General features: G+C 32.8%; 1 long non-coding RNA gene and 1 other non-coding gene across 8 annotated transcripts in view; one reads left to right on the top strand and one right to left on the bottom strand.

Annotated features, from left to right (window-relative positions):
* The window catches only part of LOC101413737 (uncharacterized), a 99,806-nt gene that overhangs the window by 22,343 nt on the left and 59,732 nt on the right, over positions 1 to 17,731 (bottom strand). For 4 of the 7 annotated variants that reach the window (XR_011645874.1, XR_009180745.2, XR_009180743.2 and 1 more), the window contains exons 3-4: positions 2,029 to 2,104; positions 717 to 814 (exon numbers count right to left, since the gene is read on the bottom strand). This is a non-coding gene — a long non-coding RNA (uncharacterized lncRNA). Of the gene's footprint in view, positions 1 to 716; positions 815 to 2,028; positions 2,142 to 11,500; positions 11,617 to 12,513; positions 13,522 to 17,731 lie in introns of all 7 variants that reach the window. The other 3 variants (XR_011645876.1, XR_011645875.1, XR_011645877.1) reach the window with 3 other exon arrangements.
* LOC101412592 (uncharacterized) overlaps positions 1 to 17,731 on the top strand; it is a 45,917-nt gene that overhangs the window by 23,723 nt on the left and 4,463 nt on the right. The gene's annotated exons all lie outside the window — the stretch shown is intronic.

The following is a 17,731-nucleotide window of genomic DNA, read 5'->3' as shown; positions in this document are numbered from 1 at the left end:
CAAGGGAAGCTTATAAAAGGTAAAAAACTTCTAAATTACTACTAAAGAGCTGGGGCATTTCTATTTTTATCTAGCTAGTATTCAGCTTTTCCAAAGCATACTATTTTATCACAAAGGTATCACTGATGATCTTCAGCAATCAATTGCCATTTATCAAACACTCACTATGTTCAAGACACAATACTAGGCTTGCAGAGTATACAATAAAAAATAAGATAGTCCCTACCCACAAGGGAGGCTGGGTTAATTATTTGAAGTCAGTTATGGGAGTACAAAAAAGAGGAATAAATGGTATTTCTGGCTGAAGAAAAAGTGATCTGGGAAATTTCATGCAGGGGGTAGTAGACAGTTGAAGGTGAGGGAAAGGGCATTCTAAGAGTAAATATATTGAACTAAGGCTTGAATGCAAATCGGAGTGAGGTTTGAAAAAGGAGTATTTCTATTTGGCTTAACAATAGTACTATGGTATTAACTGACAATCATTCCCATGGTGGTAAGGTCAAAACATCCCAAGTATAATTTTGTATAAGGACAAAAACATCCCCGAGTATAATTTTGTATAAGGACAAAAACATCCCCGAGTATAATTTTGGCTATGCAACCCTTTCCTCTTAAGATTTCTCACCTGATTTGCTTAGTTAAGAGCCATATACCCCCTAATCATTTAGGATAAACTTGTCTTATTTAAGCCTAGATTTCCTTCCAATATTTCTTACAAGTTTTGGTCTTTTTCTTCAAAACATCACACCTTGGCTCTCCAAGGGCTGCCAGCAATCCACATACTCTTGTTTTCTTCAATTAGAAACAAGGGCACCTTATGCAAAGGAAGGAAAATAATCTCAAACATGGTTATATTCATTTCCCTTCCTATTTCTTGATACTCTTTGCCTTCAATCTATTCTATCTACTTTACTCATCCTTTCTTGGTCATGCCTTAGTTGGTTTTGTTTTCTACATTCAAAAGTCTCACATTATTTTCCTTTCTCCAAATCAATTATTTACAACCTTTAGCCCAGCTATTCTTCCACCTCCTCTGAAAAGTTCTTCTATGACTAAAGTCACATTTCCTTTGAGCTTCTACTGTACTTCAATTTAGCAAGAAAGAGTTTATTCTCCATTTTCCTCTAGTTTCCCATATAGGCTGAAAAGCTCTTTGCCAACAGGGAAAGTTGAGTTAAGTCCTGGGCATAGAATAGGCCCTGAATATTAGTAATAAAAGAGTATTTCCTTTGAAAAGTGCCAACAGAAAACTCAAGGCATTTTAAAGTAGTATTTTAATAACCATTTTTGATGAAACTGTCATATTCATTGTTATTTACAGAATTTGAAATCTCAAATGAGCACAACCTCCGCTCACACTACTCAAAATAGATTTGCATTTGAATAAAACAGTTCTACTCTATCTTATACGTAACATAGCCATGATCAAAACCAGTAGTCATTCTTGATAACCCCCTCCCCCCGACCCAAACAGCTTCTGGCTGTGGGATTTCAAAGTACATGGCATATTTACAAACAATGTTATAACTGAAAAGATTTATTATTTGCATCTTTTGGAGATTGTCTCAAATGTGCTGTCAAATCATAAATACAATGCAATTTTCTTCACTTTAGAATAAAGTGAAATTTTGGTTAAAAGAAACTGGAATTCTTTGAATTAAATCTTTAGTTAATCTGAATTAGTCACTTGCACTCTATTTTGAGACTAACATCCTCTAGATTACATGACTTAAAACATATTCAGCATAATTCTTAAAACTATTCTACCTATATTACATAATACTTTAAAAGACTTAGTAATAAGCTTACTCATAAAATCCAAAGATATTTAAGCATACTCTGCTTATTAAAGCAAGAAAACTATAGTGAAATATTGTAATTTTTATTCTTTTAGAAAATATTCAAACAAGGTTTAAGATTTTTGTAAACTTAATTAAATCATTCAGTGTGCCAGAATGTTCTATCAATTTAATAAAATGTTTTGTCTTATTAAAAAAAACATTTAAAAAATGTATTATTTTCATTTACCATTCCTTTCCTTCTTCAAGTTCCAGTGGGGGTTTTCCGTTCTGTTAACAATGTCTCACACAGTCAAAGTGTTGGTCTGACAAAGGTTAGGAGAAACAAATCTAAGATGTTTTCTAAAATGACAAAGTTAAAAATATAATTTCTAAAATTCTAAGGTGATATGGATATTTTCCTATTGGTATACAAGATTTTTTAACCTTTCTCCCTGCTTTTACAAGTAATATGTCAGTGTACTGAATTACTTGCAAAATGGATCTTTTGGAAGACAAGTTTTATATTTATAAAATTTGGGACATGACAAGTTAAACTGTTACTTACTATTTAGAAAACCGTGGCTTGGAGAGAGACAACTTGCTTAGGGCACATAACTAACCAATAACAGTCAATTTTCAAGTATTTGAACATGGCCATTTCTTTGGCAAAGTTACCAAGCTACCTAAATATTTCAGAATAATACAGACAGCTATGAATTTATTATACCACATGGTAGCCTTTTGTTTTGCTTCATCCAGTGGGAAGGTCAATTATTATCATTAATAAACTGCACCATGATGACATTAAAGGGACCAGTATCAGAGGCAAGTGCCTATGAACAGAGTGACTTGTTAGACGAATAAAGAGTTGTACATGCGTTACTGAATAAGAATTAAATAGAAATATCATTGTCTGAGGCTTAAAAAATGAAGACAAAATGGTAAAAAAAAAAAATAACTTGCAGGTTCTCATACCAAGAATTATCAACACATCTATGGATACTTTCATTTCTAATATTTACTTGATTTTGCATGTTATCTTTAATTCTTATACAAATTCTTGAATCTTCATTCTAAATTATTTCTTTGGACATGCCTACATTAGAGCAATTTCCCCCCAAAGAAGTAACAGCATACAAAATACAGCTAAAAAGAATTATTCAATCTAAAAAATTCATTTTAATTTCTCTGAGAACCTGTACCTTTTCAAGTTTAAGAAATTAAATAGAAATTACTAAATATTAAAAGAAAAATCTTTGAGAAAACAAAATTCTCTAAAATTATAATTTTTTAACAGAATTTTAAAACCACCTATTAAAACCACCAGCTAAATCACATTAATTCATTTAATATTAATTCAAACATTGGAAATCTACTATACATCAATTATGCTTTCAAACCATTTAAGTTGAATGTCCTTCTATGTGCAAGGAAATTATGTTAACTTGAAATAGCAGATCAGATAACAAAGTATAAAACGATAAATACTTCTAATAAATTAAAATTATAAAAATTTAAACAGCACAATTAAATTCAAAATACTATCATACTAAGACAGGAAATACAACGCATCAAAAGCAGATTTAGCAAAATAAGGGTCTTCTAACGTAAGATTCTACTTTAGATCGCTCCATGGCTAACAACTATCTAAGTCTGGATTGAGGATAAGGTTATGCGATGATTTCATTGCATTCTCATGCTTCCTCTGACAGATCTCTGGGAAAATTCTATTTGGCAATTATCTACCTAAAGCTTACTAAGTGTAGGCCATGTGCCACATGTTGTATTTAGAATCTTGATGTCAAAATCCTATTACATGCAACATCTTAGGCCTTTTCCCTATCTAAAAATGGCGAGGGTAATGAGTATTATTCTGTGGTGAGCAGATAATTTTAGATAAACTCCTTAAAAATAAAATTAATTTTAGAGTGGAAGAAATATCAAGAAAATTATAAAGAACACATTTGTTAACTATAAAACACCTAAATATTTCATTAACAATTAGGTCATGTCTCATATGGAAGGAATTGGCTATGAGAGCAACAGAAGCCACAAAATGAAATTCACCCAAAAGACTATATAAAGCAAGCAGGGTATTAAGACTAGAGTTTTAGTTTTAGTTAATCTGGGAATATGCATTGGTCCCCAAACAAAAGTAGAGTTCAGAGGCAGATGATCTTCCAATATAGGGCAAAGCATTTGAAATGCCATGGAATTTCAGTAGACAGGCTCCAGAGGGCAAATATTCTGAAGTGCTGGTGGGTACTGTGGATTTCAGCAGGCAGGTAAAATTCAGGCTGGGAGATTAAAAAGAAAAGAACAAAAATGCAATACTAGGAAACAGGGTTACACCCTATGATCCTAGTAGTAGAGATGCAAATGAAAACTGCTTCCTCCTGTGGTAGAAACAGAGATTATATAACTGCAGTTCTGGCTGGCGTCTAACATATAAGCTAATATGGATTCATCAGCCCAAGCAAGGCTGATATTGATTGTGAAGTTGTCTTAAGTAATCTACTGTAGAGAAAAGACATGATCAGTCAGATGAAATGGAAATAAACAGAAAATTTAAGTACAAATACTTTTTAACCCTAAATTTTGCAATGGTAGCAAAGCTAACTGGAATTCCTGCCCTCTATAGTACTTTCTTGTAACATCTCAGAAAGACCATCTGGGAATTCATTCTAGTCTATTAAAGAGACAACTGTCCAAGTTTCTGTTAACTTAGGATGTAAAATTTAAAAAAAAAACAACAAAAAACACATACATATGCTTTGTGAAATTTATTCCTCAACTCGTACATCATCTCAATGAAAAATAAAGAAACTTTACAAAACTTTACATTACTTTGCAAGTACTTTTTTTCATTTCTCTTGATCTTTCAATGAAACTGCGATATTGGTGATCTATAAATAGATTCTAACTAATAAAGCCTGGACGAATTCCACTGAAAAGTAAAAATCTAATTTCTGGCTATCTGGCCAGTGACTCATTGATAACTGGGTAGCCATACTAAAATTGATATCCATGTATTTTATTTAACAAGGAAGGGACTCAACTTATTAACGAGTACTATGGGAGGTGACTAGCTATATTTATTACATAAGTCACCAAATAGGTTGAATTAATAAGATTCGGTCTCTGGGTTCACGCCCATAAGGCTTACAGTCTAATGGCAATATGGAAACAAATAGGCACAATATAACAATAAAATAAAACTATTATAAAGGGAGTTATTAATTTTCTATGTGGTAGGCAGGGAAGTTACCCTTCTCAAGTAATAGCTGAGAAAATTTTTGAAGGCTGAATAAGAATTTGCTATACTATATGAAATAGTTCTGTAAAAGGTAGAATGAAATGATGAAGCCTTGCCAGACAGAAGTTCAATTTTAAAAACTGAAATGAAATACTAAGAAAATGGTATGTGAGATAATACTTTAGGGATAGGGCAATTTCCAAAATAAGTTTATGACTCAGATTAGTCCCAATCTCATTAGTTTTTCTGCAGCCCTTTAGCTGCAAAAGGTTTATTTCCTCTTCCTAGATTTTGATGAGATTCCAAAAAGGGACTCCTATCTAAGTGTTAGCAAGATAGTATTGATGTTAAGACTTTTGGACATCTTACAAACACAACCAAGTATGACACAGTAACCTAGAGACTAGGTAGACTAACTCCAGACAGTTGTAGGGCAGTTTTCTCAAGGAAAGATTACACTATTAAGGGCTGTGTATATCTATACATATAATAGCCATGACCATAAACACATACAGAAGGACAAGGATACAAGCAAATCCCATCCCCAGTGTTACTTAACCATACTTCTAAGTGGAACATCTAAGAAAAACTGTGCTTGGTATAGTATTTCCACATACAAGCTTATTATTATGACATTCTTTAGAACAAAATCCAAAAAAATCAGATTGTCTCTAGCACTTCTTCCTTTCCAGAACAGGAAGTCCAATGTCATTATTTCCCTAGCTTCTATTGCAATGGAAGCAGTAAATGACAGCACATGAATATCTGGGTTCAATGAGCACATATGAACCCTGGAAAATTATTTCATCTTTCGTTATAAGTTGAGGAAATCCCATCATATGGGGGTGAGGGGGAATGACCTATTTTGGTTATGAGGATATTTTGAGCATTATACAGCTTAATACGTATATTCGTTTTCTCTCTCCTGTCCCTTAGCTATAGGACAGAGGTTGTAGTTGTATTTACTAAGATCATGAGTTCTGCAATCAAATTACCTGAGCTTAGATTCTGACTCCCCCACTTCCATACTAAGTGTTATGTGACAAGAGGCATGCTATTTCCCTGTGACTGTTTCCTTACCTATAAAATGGGGATAATAATGTACCTCCCTCATAGGTTGCTTAGAGAACGAAGCTAGTTAATACATGTAAAAGTTTCTGGCAATGCGTAAACACTCAGTGTGTTACCAGTTATTTCTACCACTAATAGCAGCACCTAAAGCTTAAGTGGTTTCCATGCACACTTCAAAAAATTCATCTCTACAACCCTAAGGGGTAGATACTAAAATAATGTTTTGGTGATTTGATTGATTTGGGTTATTTTTACTAAAAAACCATTCAAAATAACAATAAAATTTTACTGGCCTATTTTCCAGAGGGCAAATAAATATTAACAAATGTGCAGAGCTGATGTTCATTATTGTGCAACATGGTAGGATGCTCCTATTAGAAAAAAAGTAAGTAGCTTTTAGATTCTCTTGCAGTTCTATTCTAGGTTTACTTACATTAGCTGCCTATATTTGAATGTAGGGAATGTATTCTATATGATATACAATGCATAGTACTTAAAAAATGGTTTACAAATCTCTCCTATATGAAGAATCTTACATATAATTCGGAAGAGAATCAGAGTATGAAAAGTATTTGAACTGTAAAAACTCAGTTCAAATACTAACATCCTAAGGAGTAAACACAAAAAAAAGACCTGCATTAAAAGATATTATCTTCTCAGCCAAGCCATAACATTGCTTAATCAAGTCTCAACAATGATTTAGACTAAAAAAATTGGCAAAGAGAGTATGAAATGATTATTTCCTGCACATTTGATGCCAGAATCAACTAGCCTCACTGTCAATTTCAGAGTTGAGTCTAATCTTCCTAGAACTCTATTTCACAAATAAATGAGTACCTATTATAGACCTAATAGGATGAGAAGAGCTTCAAGCTGAAGTGGAATTCTTCTGTATTTAACTACAGAAAGGTAATTCCAAGAGTGGTATTGCTCAAGCCCAAGCTACAGCTCTGCAGTCCTAGTAATGTCCATGCATTCTGGAATACAAGTATCATATAATGCTCATGTGTAATATAATGATACTACAACACAACTCACTCCCAATTCAAAACTAAGATTAAACATTTCTGTGGACTTGATTTCTTCCTGTTAAGTTTATCCAAAATTTTGACCTTTATCCTCTTTGCAGTTTTAAGAGGGAAATGAAAACTTAATGATCCAGTTCTATATTAGATTTCCAGTGACTTTCAAGAAGCAATCCTTAAAAACTATGTCCCTCGCTCTAGTATTATTTTCACTACATTATAGGTCTCAGACAAGTGATATGTGCTTCTGGAAACATTTCTCGGATCATCCTTAGATACTGTCAGTTCTGTTAAAACTGTGCCATTCATTTCCAGTAAAAACTATCCTAAAACAAGACAAAATATTCCAGAAAATTCTCTATCATTTTCTTTAGTCAAAAACTGTCCCTTGTTAAGCATAAATGTCCTTACATTTTAAAGACATGGATCTGTCCAAGCCAATGCACTGATTTTTCTTTTAAAAGATATCCTTTAAATCCCATTGACTAAGTTTTTTTTCCTACTTCATTAGTTTTAAGGTCCTTGTAAGACAGTCTGTTTCCATAATGAACAAATTCATAGCTGGCAAGAAGCCCTTGCTTGTTTATATTTTCCTCCCTGAACTTGATCCCAATTTTGCCTTCTAGTACAATACAGAATATATCAACCTTAAGATTGCTATTGTCTTTTTCTCAGACAAGCTTCTCAGTGCCTTCAGCCAGACATATATTTGAAAACTTTGTCTCTTTCCATTCTTTGAATGCATTCTAGTTGGTTCACATCTATACTCTATACGTGTCCTGACATGAGACAAACATATCAAGACTTCTAATCAACATGGTTTGGAGAAATAAGGGTTTATTAGCAAGAAAAGCAATAGCTCATTAACCTAATAAATGAAGAAACCTGCATGTTAGTTCTGAAATCTTCTGAATCCTTACCTAATTAAAATTAAATCCTCCAACTTCGCTATCAAGAAATCAAGATCATTCGATGATGTTGAAGATAAAGAACAGAGAACACTGAAGGAATTTAGTTTCTTAATGAATATAAGAAGTATTTTAAAATCATTAAACTTTTTTCTTGAAGTTATATACCTATACATAATTTCTAGAAAGAATTAGCTATCAATTTCTAAAGTTTCAAATTCCTTGAGTTTTGGAATTATCTGAACCCATCACAAATTCAAAAGAAGAAAAAAAGTTCTGATAGCCTAAATGTCGGGAACTGAAGCTTGATTTTGGGGTCTTTTTGGTATTTTAATTTTTCAAAGAATGCAATATCCACTAAAATGCACACTAATGTGGTATAACTGAATATCTGACTTGAAATCTATACTAAAGGCCTGTTCTGGTGACTTCTCCTTCACATTCCCTCCCCCCGCCCGATAAAAAGTCAGTTATTTTTTAACATTAATGTTTTTGAATATCAAATGTGAATTCCACAATTTGATATTTATAAGAACTCGAGCTTCTTATAAATTTGATGTGATTATTTAAGTACAAAGGAAGAAACAAAGCTATAACTTAATATGCTGGTCTGAGATTTCTCTCCCTGAACAAATATTCAACAGTATATCTTTCACTAGGCATTTTTCTTGCTTAATTGCCCAAGACTCTTCAGCGATCTCCCTTGTCTCGAAATACTTCTCACACTATGCAGAGATACACTTGAACAGGGCATGCAGGGGTGGTAAAGGAAGAAGCCACAAGGTAAACAAGATGTATCTTTCTGTATCGTCAAATTAACAATATCTTCAGAAAAAAGTTAATAAATTCAACTATTATACATTCATTCAGAATAATATTATGGCATAGACTATAAATTAGTGGTATTTTTTATGTAAACCTCAGATTCAGAGAAGAATTTTTGGAGATACTCTTGTGGTATCTTTTCTCTAGAGCACTCTTCCTAGTTCCTGGCACAATAACTAATTAGATTAAGAAATACAAAATAAATTCTCTAATCCAAATATACATCTAGAAGGCAATTATTATAAGACTAATAATGGTAGTTAACCTTCATAAAAATGTGACTTTTCAATGATTTCTTGCCTTTTAAAAGGTTTTTATGCCTAGGCATTTATAGGAAAATTTAAAACTATTTCTAAACAGAAAAATTCTTAATTTTAAAATCTAAAGTCAGTTTCACTACATTATGAAATACTCATAACTGTAAATCAGATTTGTTTCTTTACATAACAGTTTCAAAATTAAAATAGATTTACCTACCCCTTTTCTTATACTTACCTTTTGAGGTTTTGGAAGCTGTAAAAGTGGGGAAATAACAGTGAACCTCTCAACCAAGAATTCAAGAAATGATTTTTGAATTCCTTTTCAACAATGATTTAATAACTTAGCGCAAACTGCTTCCTTAAAGCTGATTTGAAAGTTATCTGATTTTGAAATTATCTGTTCAGTTCTTCCCATGATAGAATTCCCACTTACAGATTTCCAAAAGGATGATTTACTGATGGTCATACTGTTTCAAATAATCATTTTTAAGTTTTCAAGAATTTCCCTTTCCTTTTCAAAAGACAAACTTAAGGAAGTCACAAAAATTCATGCTCATTTACATAGTTTTAAAAAACAAATAGAAAATAAGATGTATTTTCCCCCCAACTTTACAATAAGATTTATCACATATCCAGAGTAAACCAGTGAAAAAAACAGTTTAGTAAGTCTGTTTATAATCTATCTGGCACTTATTCTGTACCGATTTGGTAATCTTTTATCAATCATATACAACTTTCTATTTCATGAAACTCATCTATGATATTTAAAGTAGTTGTATAGTATTCCAATAAGCATGCTATTTAAGTAACCTTTTACTATTGTATACTTTAAAATTTCTTCCACTTTTTAAGCATTATAAACAACACTATAAGGCAGACATGAATTACTTATGAAAATAATATATATAAATTAATTGCTTTTGCATTATCAGAAACCTGAAATAGATGATTCATTATTTTCATGTGCTACAATCTTAAAAATATACTATGGCTGGTCCACATATAATTATGTGAGAAAACAAAGTATCAACTATTGATACTTTAAAAAGTATCAACTATTTCACTTATCAGCATAAAATTAACCTTTGAACTTTGAGACCTAATATTTAGGCTGGTATTTTGAGGTTCTGAATTATTTCAGTCCACCTACATTTTTTCATTTTCTTAAATTCTGTATTCATACTGCTAACGAGTTTAAAACATTGATATGTTAGCAGGTATGAGGCACAATTAAAACAGAAATATTAAATCCCTCAAAAGTGTTAAATTCCCTCCAGTGTAATAAGGGAAAAAAAGGTTAATAACATGCTAGACTGTTGGAGTCAAGAAATAAACAGTGCCTGATGGATATGGCCTGATTTAAAATGTACAAGAATTAGTTGCGAGACATGAGGTGATGAACTGGTGTAAATAAAGGTGCGGACGTAGAAAAACAGAGACATCAGGAAAAGTTCATTTGAAAGGAAGCTTAATGACTTAGAAAAGAAGGTTGAGGGGCAAGATCATGGGATGACAAACTAAGGAGTCTGAATTTTATCCTATATGTGAAAGCAGTGTTTTAGGTTTATACTGGTAAATAGTGATGTGTAATACAGAGGATGAAACTGTCACACTAAAACAATTAGGAGGCAAAGAACTCTTCAGCTCAGATGCACTCAAGAGGAATAAGTGAGAAATATAAAGTACTTATTTATGGCAGCAATTTCAAGGATTCAGGAATCAAAGATGATTGTGATTTATTTGGGAAAATGACAAATATGAACAAATTAGTTACTTTGGTTTTCTTTTACAGAGGGGATACAAAATGGCTTGTTCAAGTTCAGAGCATCATCAATTCTTAATGTGATTATCATCCACATACCTAATAAGATTCCATTTTAAATTTTTGTTAATGTTCTAAATGGGTCTCAGGTGAAAGTTCTAACCTTTAATCAGATTCATAAAGAATATTCTGCCCTATCTGCAAAGGTCAAGGATGAGGTACATACATATAAATGTTAAGGCTTTAGTAAAGTATGGAAAATTAAATCTGTAGATTAAGCTGAAAGCTTAAACAGGCGTCAGATCTGGCCCCTATAAACTCTCTGATACTATTGACTACTGTTCTCCCTCTTGTACATTTGATCACAGCCACAAAGCTACATATCCTTGGCTGGTGCTTGACCACACCCCAGAAAGGCTCCTACCCCAGATACCAACAGGGTTTACTCATTGTTTGTAAGTCTTTGTTCAAATGTCATCTTCTCCGTGAGGCATTTCCTGACCACAATATATCAAAACAAACCTCCTGTCTTCTAAACACCTTTGTGCCACCCCTTCACCTTTGCTGCTTTATTTTTCTCCATAGCATTTATCATCACATGATAATACATACTGTAAGTAACAGTTTTTTGTCCACCTGCCACTCAGAATGTAATCTCCACATGGGCTGGGACTGATCTATTTTCTTCAGTGATGATCTGCAGCCTCTAAGCAGTAGAGTAAATAAATCTGTACACACAGACATATAAATAAATATAAATGTTTCAATTCTATTTTTATGTTGCTTGCCAAACATTAATATTTCTACACTGCCAGAAAAGTCATTAAAGAAAATGTAAATAATATAAAAATCTATGTGGACTAAGTAAAAATTTGCAAACTCTCTTACAAAATGATCTGTGGAACATTTTTGGACTTATAGGACAGAAATTATTAGAAATTATTGCTTTATGCTAAAATAGTATTTTTACCTAATTACATGGAATCTTTAAAAAAATTACCCCATAGTTATTATCAAATGCATTAAATGCAAGAGATAAAAAGGTCTTATTGGTATTGTAAGAAATTATATCTCTGAAAATGTCAGATCTATAAGTACAAGAATTCTTAAAGATTACAAAATAGTGAGATGTAGAAATAAGCAAACACTGGGCTAATTTTCTATCACTTCCTAAAGATATTCTTTTAATAGAATGATCAGTGTTAAGTGGTTAAGTTATAAAATATAGACATCTATGATAAGATAATCAAACTGAGAAACATTTTGTATATAAGTAGCAACATTTTTTCCCTTCAGAACAGCTCAAAATCTAACCCTCCAGCATAAAACAAATAAAAATAGTAACAAGATTCTTTAGGCAGTTTGCATTTCTTGAAAACACCAAGGTTCAATGACAGCAATGGAGTAAAATATCAGAGTATTCAAGGGAAAATCTGTTTCCAAAATGCTAATCAATGGCTAAGTGTTACTTATGAGGTTTCTACATAAATTCCATGTATTAATAATCAATAAATAGATCCAAATAGAAATGTTGAGTTTAATTTCAGTATAAAAACAGGAAAACCAGCTACTTGCCACCTTTATTTTGTTGACACAGTTTTCATATTTTCTACAGCCAACTCTACCTCAAAAATTTAGGACATTAACTTTTCTCCCTCTCGTTAATATTCAATGCGAAACAACACTTAAAACATTTTCCATGAGGAAGGGATGGTTATATCCACCTACAAAAGGAAAGAAAAGGTACTTGGATTTAGAATATCAACTTGTAAATAAATACATTAACTTAGAGATCATAGTTTATGGACAAATAATCTTCCTAATTGGATTACAGATAACCTGTGCATATATAAGTAATGACACTGGTTTAAAAACGTAATTCTTTAACAACTGAAAAGAATATATTATTTTTTTTTATTTAAGGGAGGGAGCCAGCAACGATGCCGTTCCCTACTTTTTCTTTTTTTTTTTTAAGACTTATTTATTTCTCTCCATTTCCTCCCTCTTTCCCCCACCAGTTGTCTGCTGTCTGTGTCCATTTGCTGTGCATTCTTCTGTGTCCACTTGTATTCTTGTCAGTGGCACTGGGAATCTGTGTCTCTTTTTGTTGCATCATCTTGCTGAGTCAGCTCTCTGTGTGTGCGACAGCACCCCTGGGTAGACTGCACTTTTTTGCGCTAGGTGGCTCTCCTTATGGGACACACTCCTTGAGCGTGGGCTCCCCTACATGGGGGACACCCCTGCGTGGCACGGTACTCCTTGCACACATTAGCACTGTGCGTGGACCAGCTCACCACACGGGTCAGGAGGCCCTGGGTTTGAACTCTGGACCTCCAATGTGGTAGGCGGACACTCTATCCATTGAGCCAAATCCGCTTCCCAGAATATATTATTGATTAAAGAAAATCAGTGGCCAAGTTTTTGAAATCTACTTTACATATTAACATATGTGATCTTAAAGAGATTTGCATTTGAATATAGGATGCAAACTGAATTACCAAATATTGAAATACTCTTCTTGCTACCACCTGGATACTTGCCTCAAGTCCTCGAGTTAGCTCCAAACTCAATCCATACTCAAAGAGATTTAAGATGCTAATATTGTAATTATTTTTGCACCAACTTAAATAAACCTGAATGAAAAAGATTTAGGATTTTTACTCCAAAGAAAATGGAAAATATAAAACCATATATAATTATTTCTTCTTTGCAAAAGTCAAATTAAGATTAACATAAAAAGGCAAAATTTAATTTTACTAATGGCTCCTTAAATATTTCAAAATTACTCATGGAAATGGAAGTATATTAACTCTACAAATAAAATTTTTAGTTCTGTTAAGAGTTGTGTAAATATATGTTTTAGTACTTATTGACAGGCTATTTTCTTCTCTAATGAGAGACTGCAAAGAAGCTGCATACTATTAAAATAAATTTCAATGCAAGTGTTTTCTATATTTTCCTACTCCCCCAATATTTCAATTTTTCTTTAATTCAGTCTCAGGATTAAAAACAAAAGTATTTTAGTATGGCTGACATAGGGCAAAATGCTCCTTTGTCACATCTGAAGCAACTAGATACAAAGATTCACTTGGTAAATGTAAAATCCAGGTTCCCTGCCCCCTATTATTTAGAAGGCAGGTTAGACTAAATATACTACTTTCTCTCTCTTTTTTAAGATTTATTTTTTAAATTTATTTTTTATTTATTTCTCTCCCCTTCCCCACCCCAGTTGTCTGTTCTCTGTGTCCATTTGCTGCGTGTTCTTCTTTTTGTCTGCTTCCGTTGTTGTCAGTGGCACAGGAATCTGTGTTTCTTTTTTTGATGTTGTTGTGTCATCTTGCTGCTTCAGCTCTCCATATGTGCGGTGCCATTCCTGGGCAGGCTGTACTTTCTTTCGTGCTGAGAGGCTCTCCTTAGGGGGTGCACTCCTTGCGGGTGGGGCTCCCCCACAGGGGGGGCACCCCTGCGTGGCACAGCACTCCTTGCGTGCACCAGCACTGCGCACGGGCCAGTTCTGCATGGGTCAAGGAGGCCCTGGGTTTGAACTGCGGACATTCCATGTGGTAGACAGACGCCCTAACCACTGGGCCAAGTCCTCTTCCCTAAATATACTATTCTCAAACCCAGCTTTAAATACATTTCGAAAAAAACAAAAACATAAAAAGGAACCTAACTCTTCAGTAGCTTTGGAAAAAGTAACTGCCAATAAAAGAATGATGATCAGTATATTAGACAAGCTTTGTAACTCATTCAATAAATATTTCTAAGCCTCTATCTGCTAGACTCCGGAATATTTTTAATGGAACCATATTTATATATTAGTTTTCTAGCTGCTAAAACAAATACCATACAACAGATTGACTTAAACAACAGGAACTTATTGGCTCATGGTTTTCATGTTAGGAGAAGACCAAAATCTAGGTATCAGCAAGGCAATGCTTTCTCCCTGAAGATGATGGCGTTCTGCTGTTGGCCATTCTTGGTCCTTGGCTTTTCTGTCAGATGGTACTGTACGTGGTGATGTCTTCTTTCTTTTCCAGGTTGAGTTGACCTCCCATTTCTTCCTCTATGGCTTTCTTTCCTTGTGGCCTCCTCTAAAGGACTCCAGTAATAGGATTAAGACCCACCATGATTTAGTTGGGCCACAAAGTATAACTGAAGTAACCTTATCAAAAGGTCTTAATTTATAATGGGTTCATACCCAGAGGAATTTAAAATTAAGAACATGTTTCTCTGGGGTACATATTTAAAGAGCCATCACAATTTGTTACAGTGTTTCAGGATATGGTTAAAATGAAATAGGTAAACAGGTTAAGAGCTTGATGATTTTTAAAAGCACCAAGGTGATATTATTTCCATGTAAAAGCCAGCATTTAATTCTAGCCAGTATACACATGGAATTTCGATTCTTTAATTTGGGAAAAATATTTTGCCAAACAACAACAACAAAAAATGCGATTGTTCTTAAAATGAGAACTTTGTTTTACATAAAAATTTCATTACCTTCAAATTAGAAGTTAAAGCAAACTCCTCTACCCCTTGAATATTATTTAAATTACACTGGAAATACTTTTACAGTTATCAAAATAGACAACTACAATTCTTTTTATAAATTTTCTACTTGGTTACAATTGAAAAGGGTAAGATAATCACTGTAGAGGAAATAAGATCAGAGGTACATAAACACACCCCTCTTATCTTGAACATCAATTTTTAGTTTAATGATTTGAAGAAGCACCAACAAATAAAGAATAGAAGGTAAAGAAAACATTTTCCTGTAGATTTAATTAAAATGTTTTTACTTTAATTTGCATCTATTAAATTATAATTTTTGTTCTTCCTCTGAAGTTAAAATATTGGATATAATTGAATATTTTCAACTTTACCTGTCAAACAAGCATCTTAAGGGTTTAAGAAACATTTTAATGAAAAACAAGAAAGAATGTATAATATAAAGTTAGAAGACATGAAATTAAGATCCTAACATGTCATTCTACTTAATTTGAGTTTGTTTCCTCACTACCTATTGTTGGGCAGAATAGGTTGATCATTTGTAAAGTTTTCCTAGCTTCAAAGTTGAGTGATTAAGTACATTTTGAGTACATAATTTCAGGAATTTAATTCACATGTTTTGTTATTTCCCCTTTATAACATATTTATATAATGATATACTTAGAAACATTACTAAAAATATCTAAGTTACGTTCAAAATGCACAATATATTTTGTAATATACATTTATCTGTGAAATTAATATCCCCAAAGTAATTTTATTTTAATAGAGAAAGGGGGAAATTAATATTTGTTTTATCTTAAGTAAAAATTGGACTTAATATTTACACTGAATATAAATAAATGCAAATTAAAATTTCTTCAATGCTACAAAAGCTTCCAATAAACTCCTCTGGTACTGGGGATTGAACCTGGGACCTCGTATGTGGGAGGCAAGCACTTGACCACTGAGGTACATCTGCTCCCCACAATTAACTCTTGATGGCATTCGATACAATTATTAAATTCCAGGTATGCTATATTAATAGATACAATACATACAATAATTGTTAGTACTAAGTTGTTTTTAGAGAATCATAGTAAACACTGCAAGATTATTAATACTAAAAAGACATTATTAGTAAAACTCAAAACACATCAGTAACGTTAAAATATTACTGTAGAGTGTAGTCAACCTTACTTCAGCAGCACAGTTAATACTGGAGATAATTTTAGAATCTTAACACCAATATTTACGTGCTGCTAAGGCACTGTTGACACCAATATCAGCACTATGAATAAAAAGAAATGTATTCTTTTCAGAAGATCAGATCCTTGTATTTTTGAGGCAGCACAATATGGCCTGCACCTTTTCAAAATCCACAAACCATTATGTGCTGCTACTTTACTCCAAGGTTTTTTTTTTTAAAATAGATTAGTACCTAAAGAATACAAAAAAAAAATAGTCTTTTAGAAGACAAAATACAATTTAAAAGCCCATGTTTAAGAAGATTCCAACATTGACATAGAATGCATACTTAAGTTACTTTTTAGAAACTTTTAGTAACATCATGAAATTTACTTAATATCAAACTTAATGAAAGCCTACTCTGTGTCAAGCATGGTACTATAGGTTAGGAACAAAGAGATGAGGAATAAGAGGAAAAATAAGAATTTCCTTCTTGTGTCAACAAGTTAATATAGGTAATATTTACTCAAGCTTTTGAATATATTAAATATATGAAGTTTTTATTCTTTTATAAATAAAAACAGAATTAATAAAATTTGGTGGTATTGATATAAAGGCAGTGGTCACCAGAGGTACTGAAGGGAGGGAGAGGAAATAGGTGGAACATGGGGCATTCTGCAGACATTGGAATTGTTCTGCACGACACTGCAAGTACAGATACAGGCCATTATACATTTTGTCAAAATTTAGAAAAATGTATGGTACAAAGTGTAAACCATAATATAAACAACAGAACATGGTTGCTAGCAATGCTTCAATTTCTTCTCATCAATTGTAACAAATGTACCACACAAATGAAAGATGTTGTTAATGGGAGAAGGCGTGAGAGAGGGAGGTGGTGGGGTATATGGGAATCCCCTATATTTCTGATATAACATTTATGTAATCTAAAGCTTCTTTAAAAATAAAATTTAAAAAAAAGAGAAAAAGAAAAAAAATTGGTCTTTACTTTGGAAAAAGCAGAATTTACAAAAAGAGCAGTTTGCTCCTTGTAGTACATCTTTCAAAAGACATCGGCATCAATTAGATAATACTTCATGTCAAAGAAAAATAAAAAAACAAACAATAACAAAAATCCCCCAGCTCCCTCTGCCTAGAGGAGCG

Source organism: Dasypus novemcinctus, chromosome 15, assembly GCF_030445035.2.
Source record: "Dasypus novemcinctus isolate mDasNov1 chromosome 15, mDasNov1.1.hap2, whole genome shotgun sequence".
Taxonomy (NCBI): Eukaryota; Metazoa; Chordata; class Mammalia; order Cingulata; family Dasypodidae; genus Dasypus; species Dasypus novemcinctus.
This window is presented reverse-complemented; position numbering and strand designations above follow the sequence as displayed.